General features: G+C 36.0%; 1 protein-coding gene across 2 annotated transcripts in view; it reads left to right on the top strand.

Moving 5' to 3' along the window:
• PPFIA2 (PPFI scaffold protein A2) overlaps positions 1-13,809 on the top strand; it is a 472,833-nt gene that overhangs the window by 201,984 nt on the left and 257,040 nt on the right. The gene's annotated exons all lie outside the window — the stretch shown is intronic.

Genomic DNA, 13,809 nt, shown 5'->3' with positions numbered 1-13,809 from the left:
TCAGTAGGTGTTCTGTAGGAGCTGTTCTACATGTAGATGTATTTTTGATGTATTTGTGGGGAGGAAGGTGATCTCCACGTCTTACTTCTCCGCCATCTTGAAGGTCCCAAGAAGGGATTTTTAAAGTATTTTGTGATCTGCGCTCTAGTAAAGGTATGTTGACAGTAGAATAAATTGTCTATCAAGAGCATCTACATTTACCAGGAGGTATAAGGAGGCATCTCAGGGATCTGGGTTAAATGAGTAAATTTTCCACAAAGTGTTGGTCCAGACTAAGGCACTGAGAAAACTGATGTATTCTTCGATGTCTTCAGTTCTAGTTGGGGCCACTCTGTACTTTTCTCTCTCTCCTTCCCTTATCTCTTGTACTTCCTTTATTTCTCTCTTTTTTCTTCGAAGTTAGGGAGTAAAGGATTTGGAGACAGTGTCTAGATGGCCAATGGGGAGGATTTGTGAAAAAAATGGGAAAAGTCAGTCAAATGTTTAGAGCTGAATTTCCTCTACTACATAATTGTCCCAGAAGAGATTTTTTTAAACCTTATATCACATCAAATAATTATCCTCTGTTTCTGGTTTCTCTATGACTGTTTCAGATTAAACTTTTTGTTTCATCTGTAGAATACTTATGTACGTATTTAAGTGCTTCATTGGAAGAGACTTATTTTTAATTCTTTCACCTTCTGCTTTCCACCTAGGTTTTAGGGCTATATTGTACAAACAGTATGTGCTTTATAAATTAATATTAACTGATATAAAAAAACAAACTTGTCAGGCACTGGCAGGGAACCATTCATGGCTTTTTAAAAATATTTCTATTTTTTATTTTCTCTAATAAAAGTCATTGGGGAGCGGGAAACAAGATGTCTTTAGCTGGTATCTAAAATAAGGTTGGTACTTGAGTAGTTTGGAATATACAATTAGACACTTTATTTGTAAAGCACAATAAGAATCTTAGATAAAAATTACAGTTTTTATGTAATATTAAATATCTGAATATATTAGAGTAAAATTTGGAAATTATACTGAGCCAATGAGGATTGCTATGTTGATAATTCAGAATGGATGATACATTTATCTTGTTTCCTGTTTATCTTCAGCTAATCTGATATGGAAGTAAGTAATAGCTGTTGGCTTTGCTGTGATTATTGATTAATTTTAAGTGCTTTGATAATTAATTCTTATAGTGTATTCTACACATGCTGAGATGCTGACTATATTTATAATACTTGTATTTTCACTGAGGACCTAGCTTTGATGATGTGTGAAAATGAATTTGTAGAATAAATTTGAAAATCTGGCTTTGCTCATCTTTTATGACTTGCCTGATTTAGTGAAGTGACTAACAGCACAGTTTGCTAATGCTTTTCTCCTAGTTGTTACCTTGTATTTTATTCTCGTTTCATACATAAAGGATAGATCTGTACTGAACTACAACAAAGGCCACATGAGTGCGTTTTTCAAGTTGTTCAAGTCTTATAATAGAACTTAAATTTTCATACAATTCCTAAATATGAAAAAAAGTCCTATAAATATCCTTATTTCCTAATAATGAATATCTTCTTGCTCTTCAGCCTTCATTTCCTCATATGAAGAAACATGTGATAGCATCATAAAAGAGACCAAAATGAATAGCTTTTACATAATTATTCAGTTTTCGGGGGGAGGATAAGGTTGGGGAGGGGTTCTATCCATGTCCATGAACTTTCTTCATTCCCTCCTTGCCCAGATTGTATCTGGATGGAGAGGAAATATTAGGTATTTTTTTGACATTGAATTAGATTTTCTTAGTTTTAGGTGTCTCACCATGATCTCATAGCATCTGCTGCAGTGAAATTTTACCTTCCAGGAAATTGGGCATCATGACCTGGTATCCATTGATGTGTGGCTGGTCCCATCTGATCTTTCAAGTATTGTTCTGGAACCCACTGCTGATAACTGTATACCTGGCCTTTGCCTGTAGTCAAGAGTTCCCAAACTCTGGGATGCTCTTATATTTAACCCAGGCCTCTTGAAATCCACCATCATTCTCAGAACTTCTGTATATCCCTTGGTGTCCATTGTCCAGAAGATTTCAACCACATATTTCATAATTCAGGCTGGAGTGTGCCATATCTGCTGAGGCTACTCTCATGTTTGTTCGTCTAGACAACTTCTCCTGTCATTACTTTGTTGTGTCATGGAGACCATAGCAACTGGTAACACTGGGGTTTCTCTAAGGGCTTTGGAGTTTGCCAAGACTACCCAGGGGGAAGCAGGAAATTTCCAAGATGATCAGTTTCTCCAATCAACCTGAATTGATTCAATCTTCCTAAATCTCTTTATGTGTCTGTTACTTTATCTGCTCTTTCTTCTGACATTATGGTCTATCATCTCGGCTTTGGTTCTTAACAGATATAAACTCTCCTTTGGTTGTTTCTAGAAAAACTTGTACTCTCTCTTTTGAAAGTCTGCTTTGCTATGAATTTTTTAGTTAAGTTTGAAACTCAAAGTTCAGTAATAAACTTTTAGTCCTGGAGGTTCTCTCATGGTCTTCTCTAAAATAATTCTAAAAGAATGAAAAGTAACAAGAAAGTAATTTAATTTCCAAGAAAGGAAAATACAAAACTTTGGCCTCCTTAATTGCACTCCTTCTTTTACTTGGTAAAATATCCAGCAAGGAAGTGATGATTGAAAGATAAATATTATATTATTCAAGGTCACTAGGAAACAGGAGAGCACAATGACTTGAAGCAAGGAAATATGAATTTAGAAACCATTATAATTGAAGATGATCTTTGTCATAACACTGATAAGTTGTAATATATATTTCACACATTTTCCCCTGTAGTACTATTCTAATTCAGAACAATTTTTGCACCCAATTTCATTCCCACTCAAAACTTTTACAAGTTTTAAAAACTCATAAGTAGTGAAAATCACTATAGAAATTCTGCAACTGAGTATAATCTACCAGCCCTTATTGCTATAGATTTTGAGGTCTGCTCCATTGTACTCTTTTGTTTGTTTGTTTTTTAATAACCCGGGCCTGAAGAATAGGATAAAAAGGGTATTAGAGACATACACCATTTAAAGAATATATGTATATATTTGATAGACCCTAGAATCATAAATGATCTTTGGAGAAAATTAGTACGTTTTATAGAATATTATTTTATATTAAAATGTTTCAGCATTATTTATAACAGTACCATATTGAATACCTATAAGCATTTTGAACATTTTAACCAGTGTCCTTTTCATCTAGTTACCCACTGCATTTTATTCATCCCTTTCTTCAGCCAAGGTATTGGTGACATTGGATATGAAACTAAACCCTACTTTGCTCAGACGGCTAAGTGCCCCTTCACAGTATTTCATACCAGTGTTATGATACAAGTTGGAATGTCAGCTAAATTTTGGCCAAAAACCAGTTACATGAGAGACACATTATTAATAGAAAACTCTTAAGGGAAATTTGATAAATGGAGACAACTTCTTAATTGAGATAAAGGGGCTTTTACTTTTATCAATGAGAAGCTACTTCTGTTAATACGTTGAGAGAGAGGAAGATGCAAATAACAAATTTTAAAACTTTCCGAGGCACGCTGCTAAAGAGTAGGTGGTTATGGGATGGGGGAAAAAACAAGCAATAGGCAAAGTTCATGCTTTGATAATTCCATCATAATATCAAGAACTTTCTAATACTTAATACCTAAAATTCTGAAAATGGAATAGACTATCCAAAAAAGTTGTGCTTCTGTTAACTAGATATTCACAGAGAAGCTGGATTTTCTTTTACACATAGAGTAAAGGAAAATCCTAACTGCATAATATCTTATGTGTTCGTTTGATTATTGATTTCTTGCATTTTTCACCCAGTTCTCCTTTGGCTGAAAGCAACAGATGCATGTGAACTAGATCGATAACAGGGAGTATTAATTATAAAGGTTTAAAGGACCTCACAGAATCCAAGGATGGGAGTGAAAGGATTATCTGACTTTATGAAAACTGGCAGGCTGAGCCAGTCTTAGGCTGCCAGCTGAGCTGTATGAACAGGCTCTCAGGGACTGCATGATTATTATCTCACTTTCTTTTTTTATGTCTGCTCTATCCTCCTTTCTCTACAAATTGGCTTAGTCATCAGTTTGCACAAGCCTGAAAATATCCACCCCAGAACCTAAGGGTACATAATCTTCCAGCTATGAAGTCAACAGCTCACTAGTAACAATCTCTAAATCTCTAATTTGATTGGATTAACTCATCTGTTAAAGCCAGACCACCCAAGTCATAAGTTTCTGTCCAGCAAATGTCATGGCTGCATTTATTTCAGAAGACTATTTTTGATCCAACTGTGACTGAAGTTGTGGGTGAGGAGACAGGCTTACATTAAAGATAATGCTGACCTTTTAGGAAACTGAGCAGCACGGTTCTCAGAAAGTGTGTCCATTACATTTATTTTCTTAATTAACATCTACTTAGTTAATTTTGTTATTTCCAGAATTGATATCATAAACCTGGGAACTGACCTCTGAGTTTCTTTCTAATTTTCAGATTCTGTTGTTCCCATTTTTTCTTACCAATTTTGTTATTATTTTAGCCCTTAAATTCACCTCCTTGACTCCAGTCTTACTCCATTTCAGTGTACCCTCCTGAGTCATTCTCCTTAAGAAAAAATAATAATAATAATCTTCAAAACCTCCCCAGTACCCTTATGAGGGAATCTTCCCTTTCATACCCTACAAGGTTTGTGGGAATGAAGACCTTCTTCCTTTCTATCTCATATCTTGCCACATCTTCACATGCCAATATGTCAATCATCTGATCACTTACTGGTTGCCAATTATTATCTTCTTCTTCATCATTTGTTTGTTTTGTTTTGTTTTGCTGTACTTTGATTGATCCAGCCTTAGCCTAGGGAACTCTTCATTATTCAAAATTCCATCCAAATATTAACTCACCCTGAAAGTCTCTGATCCTTTGATGCTGCATTTTGTTTCCCTTTTCTGTGATTTCATGGTATACTCTACTTACACTATCATCATATTTCTTCTGTACAGGTAGTGTTGTTACTTAATTATCTGTCTCTTATGCTCTACTAAAGTTTTCTGAAGGGCAGGGGCATTATCTTTTATCTGTGAATGTGTAGGGCCTTGTTGAGTCCTAGGCACATTGTAACTAATTACTCAACAGGCATTTTTTTAATGAATAAATACCATACTATTTATGACAGTTTGATTTGCTGGTGTGGTTTCCATTTCCTGGATATAATAAAACTGAAAAATTTCCCTTGAGAAAGGTGAATGATATAGTAGGAAAATAATTCAAGTTATGTTTTGAATATAATTCCAAAGAATTATAACTTTTTGCACCTTAGGTTTCTCACTAATCAAATAAAGAACAAGGAATAAATGATCTCTAATAATTCTTCAATACTAAAACACTAATATTATAGAAAAATATTGACTTTTTACTGTTTAGTAGTAACATCAGTAGTTTTTTACTCATAAATATTGCTATGGTAAATCAAAATTATGTGTTGATAATTGTACTCCAAGCTTATCACTAAACTGATATAAATGAATTTGAAGTATATTAAAACATAACAAAAAACCAGATAAACAGGTGTAAGTCTCAAATGTATTTCTGCTGCCCTGACTTCCACAGAGCCCTAAAGTGTATATACAGATGCATACTTCACATTTCCCCTGGGATGTCTAACAGACACCTCAGATATCCTCAAAAGAGGATTTTCCACTCTCAAATCTTGCATCTCTCCAATCTTCTCCATCTCAATAAATAACAGCACCATCTATTCAGATTGCTTTTTCTTTCTTTCTTTTTTATTTTTAGGATTCATTCTTGATCTCTCCCTTTTCCTTATATATACCTCATCCCCCAATTCTCAATGGAAATCAGCAAATTCTATCAGCTTTACCTGATGTCATGCATCCAAATATCCTAATTTCCTTCCAGAGTTAGATGATGTCAACTCTTAACTGAAATATAACAGTAGCCTTTTAACTGGGCCCTGTGCTTCCATATGTCTCCCCACCATAGAAACCAAAGTGATCCTTTAAAATAGCTATCGAGGGCTTCCCTGGTGGTGCAGTGGTTGAGAGTCTGCCTGCTGATGCAGGGGACACGGGTTCGTGCCCCGGTCCGGGAAGATCCCGCATGCCGCGGAGCGGCTGGGCCCGTGAGCCATGGCCGCTGAGCCTGCGCGTCCGGAGCCTGTGCTCCGCAACGGGAGAGGCCACAACAGTGAGAGGCCCGCGTACCGCAAAAAAATAAATAAATAAAATAGCTACCGAGGGACTTCCCTAGCAATCCAGTGGTTAAGACTCCACACTTCCACTGCAGGGGGCATGGGTTTAACACCTTGTCAGGGAACTCAGATCCCACATGCTGCGTGACCAAAAAAAAAAAGTACTGATCGTGTCTCATGTCTTCCATACTTAAACCCTCTAAGGGTTTCCAGTGTACTTGGAAAAAAGAATGCTTCAAACCCTGACTCTGCCCTTCATAACCCTCCTCTACTATGGTCATGCCTGCCTGGAGTGCTCTGACCAAGATCTTTGACTCACTCTTTTTCGTGGGGCGTTTTCTGTTACTTTTATTTATTTTTTAATTAATTAATTTATTTTTTATACAGCAGGTTCTTATTAGTTATCTATTTTACACATATTAGTTTATATATGTCAATCCCAATCTACCAATTCATCCCACTACCACCACCACCCCCACTTTCCGCCCTTGGTGTCCATACGTTTGTTCTCTACATCTGTGTCTCTATCTCTGCCTTGCAAACCAGTTCATCTGTACCATTTTTCTAGATTCCACATATATACGTTAATATAAGATATTTGTTTTTCTCTTTCTGATTTACCTCACTCTGTATGACAGTCTCTAGGTCCATCCACGTCTCTACAAATGACCCAGTTTTGTTCCTTTTTATGGCTGAGTAGTATTCCATTGTATATATGTGTCACATCTTCTTTCTCCATTCGTCTGCTGATGGGCATTTAGGTTGCTTCCATGACCTGGCCATTGTAAATAATGCTGCAATAAACATTGGGGTGCATGTGTCTTTTTGAATTATGGTTTTCTCTGGGTATATGCCCAGTAGTGGGATTGCTGGTAATTCTATTTTTAGTTTTTTAAGGAACCTCCATACTCTTCTCCAATTTACATTCCTACCACACCAACACTGCAAGAGGGTTCCCTTTTCTCCACACCCTCTCCAGCATTTGTTGTTTGTAGACTTTCTGATGAGGCCTATTCTAACCAGTGTGAGGTGATACCTCATTGTAGTTTTAATTTGCATTTCTCTAATAATTAGTGATGTTGAGCAGCTTTTCATGTGCCTCTTGGCCATCTGTACGTCTTCATTGGAGAGATGTCTATTTAGGTCTTCTGCCCATTTTTTGATTGGGTTGTTTGTTTTTGTAATATTGAGCTGCATGAGCTGTTTATATATTTTGGAGATTAATTCTTTGTCCTTTGATTCATTTGCAAAGAGTTTCTCCCATTCTGAGGGTTGTCTTTTCATCTTTTTTATAGTTTCCTTTGCTGTGCAAAAGCTTTGAAGTTTCATTAGGTCCCATTTGTTTATTTTTGTTTTTATTTCCATTACTCTAGGAGGTGGGTTAAAACAGATCTTCCTGTGATTTAGTCAAAAAGTGTTCTTCCTATGTTTTCCTCTAAGAGTTTTATAGTGTCCGGTCTTACATTTAGGTCTTTAATCCATTTTGAGTTTACTTTTGTGTATGGTATTAGGGAGTGTTTTAATTTCATTCTTTTCCATGTAACTGTCCAGTTTTCCCAGCACCACTTATTGAAGAGACTGTCTTTTCTCCATTGTATACCCTTGCCTCTTTTGTCATAGATTAGTTGACCATAGGTGCTTGGGTTTGTCTCTGAGCTTTCTATCCTTTTCCATTGATCTATATTTCTGTTTTTGTGCCAGTGCCATATTGTCTTGATTACTGTAGCTTTATAATATAGTCTGAAGTCATGGAGTGTGATTCCTCCAGCTCCGTTTTTTCCCTTCAAGATTGCTTTGGCTATTCAGGGTCTTTTGTGTTTCCATACATATTGTGAAATTTTTGGTTCTAGTTCCATAAAAAAATGCCATTGGTAATTTGATAGGGATTGCATTGAATCTATAGATTGCTTTGAGTAGTATAGTCATTTTCACAATATTGATTCTTCCAATCCAAGAACATGGTATATATCTCTCCATATGTTTGTGTCATCTTTGATTTCTTTCATCAGTGTATTATAGTTTTCTGAGTACAGGTGTTTTACCTCCTTAGGTAGGCTTATTCCTAGGTATTTTATTCTTTTTGTTTCAATGTTGAATGGGATTGTTTCCTTAATTTCTCTTTCTGATCTTTCATTTTTAGTGTATAGGAATGCAAGGGTTTTCTGTGCATTAATTTTGTATCCTGCACCTTTACCAAATTCATTGATTAGGTCTAGTAGTTTTCTGGTGGCATCTTTAGGATTCTCTATGTATAGTATCATGTCATCTGCAAACAGTGACAGTTTTACTTCTTTTCCAATTTGTATTCCTTTTATTTCTTTTTCTTCTCTGATTGCCATGGCTAGGACTTCCAAAACGATGTTGAATAATAGTGGTAAGAGTGGACATCCTTGTCTTGCTCCTGATCTTAGAGGACATGCTTTCAGTTTTTCACCATTGAGAATGATGTTTGCTGTGGGTTTGTCGTATATGGCCTTTACTATGTTAAGGTCAGTTCCCACTATCGCAGTTTCAGGAAAGTTTTTATCATATGGGTGTTGAATTTTGTCAGAAGCTTTTGCTGCATCTATTGAGATGATCATATGGTTTTTGTTCTTCAATTTATATTAACAATGGCATATCGCATTGATTGATTTGCATATACTGAAGAATCCTTGCATCCCTGGGGAAAATCCCACTTGATCATGGTGTATGATCCTTTTAATGTATTGTTGGATTCTGTTTGCTAGTATTTTGTTGAGGATTTTTGCATCTATATTCATCAGTGCAGTTGGTCTGTAATTTTCTTTTTTTGTAGTATCTCTGTCTTGGTATCAGGGTGATGGTGTGCTTGTAGAATGAGTTTGGGAGTGTTCCTTCCTCTGCATGTTTTTGGAAGAGTTTGAGAAGGATGGGTGTTAGCTCTCCTCTAAATATTTGATAGAATTCACCTATGAAGCCATCTGGTCCTGGACTTTTCTTTGTTGGAAGATTTTTAATCACAGTTTCAATTTCATTACTTGTGATTGGTCTGTTCATATTTTCTGTTTCTTCCTGGGTCTGTCTTGGAAGCTTATACCTTTCTAAGAATTTGTCCATTTCTTCCAGATTGTCCGTTTTATTGGCATAGAGTTGCTTGTAGTGGTTTCTTATAATGCTTTGTATTTCTGTGGTGTCCGTTTAACTTCTCCTTTTTCATTTTTAATTTTATTGATTTGAGTCCTCTCCCTCTCTTTCTTTATGAGTCTGGCTAATGGTTTACCAATTTTGTTTATCTTCTCAAGGAACCAGCTTTTAGTTTTATCAATTTTATCTTCTCAAAGAACAAGCTTTTAGTTTTATTGATCTTTGCTGTCGTTTTCTTCATTTCTTTTTCATTTATTTCTGATCTGATCTTTATGATTTCTTTCCTTCTTCTAACTTTGCGGTATTTTTGTTCTTCTTTCTCTAATTGCTTTAGGTTTAAGGTTAGCTTGTTTATTTGCAATGTTTCTTGTTTCTTGATGTAGGTTTGTATTGCTATAAACTTCCTTCTTAGAACTGCTTTTGCTGCATCCCGTAGGTTTTGGATCATCGTGTTTTCATTGTCATTTGTCTCTAGATATTTTTTTATTTCCTCTTTGATTTCTTCAGTGATCTCTTGGTTATTTAGTAACGTATTGTTTAGCCTCCATGTGTTTGTGTTTTTTACGTTTTTTTCCTTGTAACTGATTTCTAATCTCATAGCATTGTCGTTGGAAAAGATGCTTGATATTATTTCAATATTAGTAAATTTACTGAGGCTTTATTTGTGACCCAAGACGTGATCTATCCTGGAGAATATTCCATGTGCACTTGAGAAGAAAATGTAATCTGCTGTTTTTGGATGGAATGTCCTGTAAATATCAATTAAATCAATCTAGTCTATTGTGTCATTTAAAGCTTGTGTTTCCTTATTAATTTTCTGTCTGGATGATATGTCCATTTGTGTAAGTGAGGTGTTAAAGTCTCCCACTGTTTTTGTGTTACTGTCGATTTCCTCTTTTACAGCTGTTAGCATTTGCCTTATGTATTGAGGTGCTTCTATGTTGGGTGCATATATATTTATAATTGTTATATCTTCTTCTTGGATTGATCCCTTGATCATTATGTAGTGTCCTTCCTCATCTCTTGTAACATTCTTTATTTTAAAGTCTGTTTTATCTGATATGAGTATTGCTACTCCAGCTTTCTTTGATTTCCATTTGCATGGAATATCTTTTTCCATCCCCTTACTCTCAGTCTGTACGTGTAGGTCTGTAGTGGGTCTCTTGTAGACAGCATATAGATGGGTCTCATTTTTGTATGCATTCAGCAAGCCTTTAATCGTATTAAAAAGAAGGGAATTTACATGGCATAACAAAAGATATGCAAAACTTAATGAAACACAGTTCTCTTAAAATTCTCAAACATATTTATAGGATGCAGAATGCACTTGAAATGATTAAATGACTTAAGCTGATTTTTTTTTTATTGCAAACTGTTTTAACATCAGCTTAACCCCCATGTATGGTATTCAAAAAGAACACAGCCTTTGAATTAGAAAGATGACTTTAGTTAAAATGATGATTGAACTTAGGAAAAGGCTGGGGTTTCTTCTGAAAGGAATCTTCAAGTACCAATATGTATAGAGAAAGAATACTAATTTTGGTTACATTTTCCCCCTTAATGTTAAATATAGAAACTACATAATACCTTTCAAAATAAAACACTCACATAAGATAATTTTGGTTGGAGTAATTAATCCATTCACATTTAAGGTGATTATCGATATGTATATTCCTATTACCACTTTCTTAATTGTTTTGGGTTTGTTTTTGTAGGTCCTTTTCTTCTCTTGTGTTTCCCACTTAGAGAAGTTCCTTTAGCATTTGTTGTAGAGCTGGTTTGGTGGTGCTGAATTCTCTTAGCTTTTGCTTGTCTTTTGATTTCTCCACTGAATATGAATGAGATCCTTCCCGGGTACAGTAATCTTGGTTGTGGGTTCTTCCCTTTCATCACTTTAAATATATCATGTCACTCCCTTCTGGCTTGTAGAATTTCTGCTGAAAAATCAGCTGTTAACCCTATGGGAGTTCCCTTGTATGTTATTTGTCATTTTTCCCTCATTGCTTTTAATAATTTTTCTTTGTCTTAATTTTTGTCAGTTTGATTACTATGTATGTGTCTTGGTGTGTTTCTCCTTGGGTTTATCCTGCCTGGGACTCTCTGTGCTTCCCAGACTTGGATGGCTATTTCCTTTCCCATGTCAGGGAAGTTTTTGACTCTGATCTCTTCAAATATTTTCTCAGGTCCTTCCTCTGTCTCTTCTCCTTCTGGGACCCCTGTAATGCGAATGTTATTGTGTTTAATGTTGTCCCAGAGGTCTCTTAGGCTATCTTCATTTCTTTTCATTCTTTTTTTCTTTATTCTGTTCCATGGCAGTGAATTCCACCATTCTGTCTTTCAGGTCACTTATCCTTTCTTCTGCCTCAGTTATTCTGCTATTGATTCCTTCTAGTGTATTTTTCAGTCCAGTTATTATATTGTTCATCTCTGTTTGTTTGTTCTTTAATTATTCTAGGTGTTTGTTAAACATTTCTTGCATCTTCTCGATCTTTGCCTTCATTCTTTTTTCGAGGCCCTGGATCATCTTCACTATCATTCTGAATTCTTTTTCTGGAAGGTTGCCTATCTCCACTTCATTTAGTTGTTCTTCTGGGGTTTAGTCTTGTTCCTTCATCTGGTACATAGTCCTCTGCCTTTTCATTTTGTCTGTCTTTATATGAATGTGGTTTTCATTCCACAGGCTGCAGAATTGTAGTTCTTCTTGCTTCTGTTGTCTGCCCTCTGGTGGATGAGGCTATCTAAGAGGGTTGTGCAAGCTTCTTGATGGGAGGGACTGGTGATGTGTAGAGTTGGGTGTTGCTCTGGTGGGCAGAGCTCAGTAAAACTGTAATCTGATTGTGTGCTGATGAGTGGGGCTGGGTTCCCTCCCTGTTGTTTGGCCTGAGGTGACCCAGCACTGGAGCCTATCCGGCTCTTTGGTGGGGCTAATGGCAGACTCTGGGAGGGCTCACACCAAGGAGTACTTCCCTGAACTTCTGCTGCCAGTGTCCTTGTCCCCACGGTGAGCCACAGCCACCCCCTGCCTTTGCAGGAGACCCTCTAACACTAGCAGGTAAGTCTGGTTCAGCCTCATATGGGGTCATTGCTCCTTCCTCCTGGGTCCTGATGTGCACATTACTCTGTGTGTGCCCTCCAAGAGTGGAGTCACTGTTTCCCTCAGTCCTGTCGAAATCCTGCAGTCAAATCCCACTAGCCTTCAAAGTCTGATTCTCTAGGAATTTAGGAATTTCCCCTCCCATCGCCGGCCCCCCATGTTGGCAAGCCTGATGTGGGGCTCAGAACATTCACTCCAGTGGGTGGACTTGTGTGGTATAATTCTTCTCCAGTTTGTGAGTCACCCACCCAGTGGTTATGGTATTTAATTTTATTGTGATTGTGCCCCTCCTACCGTCTCATTGCAGCTTCTCATTTTTCTTTGGATATGGGATATCTTTTTGGTGAGTTCCAGTGTCTTCCTGTCTATGATTGTTCAACAGTTATTTGTGATTCCGGTGCTCTTGCAGGAGGGAGTGAGCACACATCCTTCTACTCTACCATCTTGAACCAATCTCCTGACTCACTCTAAAATGTCACCTTCTTACTGAAGTCTTCCCTGGTCAAGAGTTCAATTCATGTTTCTTTCAGCATACTATGATCCACTTTCTTTTGATGTATATTACTATGTAAAATAATGTACATTTATGGTTATTTATTTTGGGGGTTTCCTTCCCACCTTTCATATATATCTGTGAGGTCTATTTTAACATGTAGAAAAAATTTATTAGATGATTACTTTAGTTTTAAGAATTAATATTCATTGGTTTAAAGTTATTAGTCTCTTATTCTCTCATTTATTAGCCTTAAATTTTAAATTGTGACTCATATTTTTCTACTCTTAATTCTAACAAATTTTAACATTCACCTTTACAGAGCTTTGTTAAATTTATATGTTGTCATTTACAAACTTAATTAATACCTTTTTATATTTTGGTCTGCATTCATATAGTTAATACCTTGATTTCCCTTTAATGGTTTAAATTGTTTGGCAGATAACATCATTTTAAATTGCACTTTAATAAATATAATATATTCAAGTCTAAATTCCCTTAAATATTTCAATATTGTAAACTTAGTAAATTTTTTTACTTAAAATAACAGTTCTAACTAAGCTGACACAGAACAAGAAATAGCCTTGGCCACCATTGTACCTAGAACAATCTTGATGCATAGATAATTTATCTCTGTCTATCTCCTTCTCCTATCTCCATCTATATATCTATATCTATAATTGGAATAAATATAAAGTTTATATTTTTCCTGGAGGTTATTCCTTCATGCTGGACTATTGGATTGGGCTTAATTCTCTCATTGGACCTCTCATTTTTTTCTCTCTCTTCCCCACAATTTTTTTTGTTTTTGTTTTTTAATGCATTACTCATGATTTTAGAATGGTGCAACATAAAATAAAAGGTTAAGAATAT

This window comes from Delphinapterus leucas, chromosome 11 (assembly GCF_059928025.1).
Source record: "Delphinapterus leucas isolate spDelLeu-1000000601 "Yukka" chromosome 11, BTC_Dleu_Yukka2, whole genome shotgun sequence".
NCBI classification, from domain to species: Eukaryota; Metazoa; Chordata; class Mammalia; order Artiodactyla; family Monodontidae; genus Delphinapterus; species Delphinapterus leucas.
The sequence above is the reverse complement of the archived record's forward strand: the minus strand, read 5'-3'. Positions and strand labels throughout refer to the sequence as shown.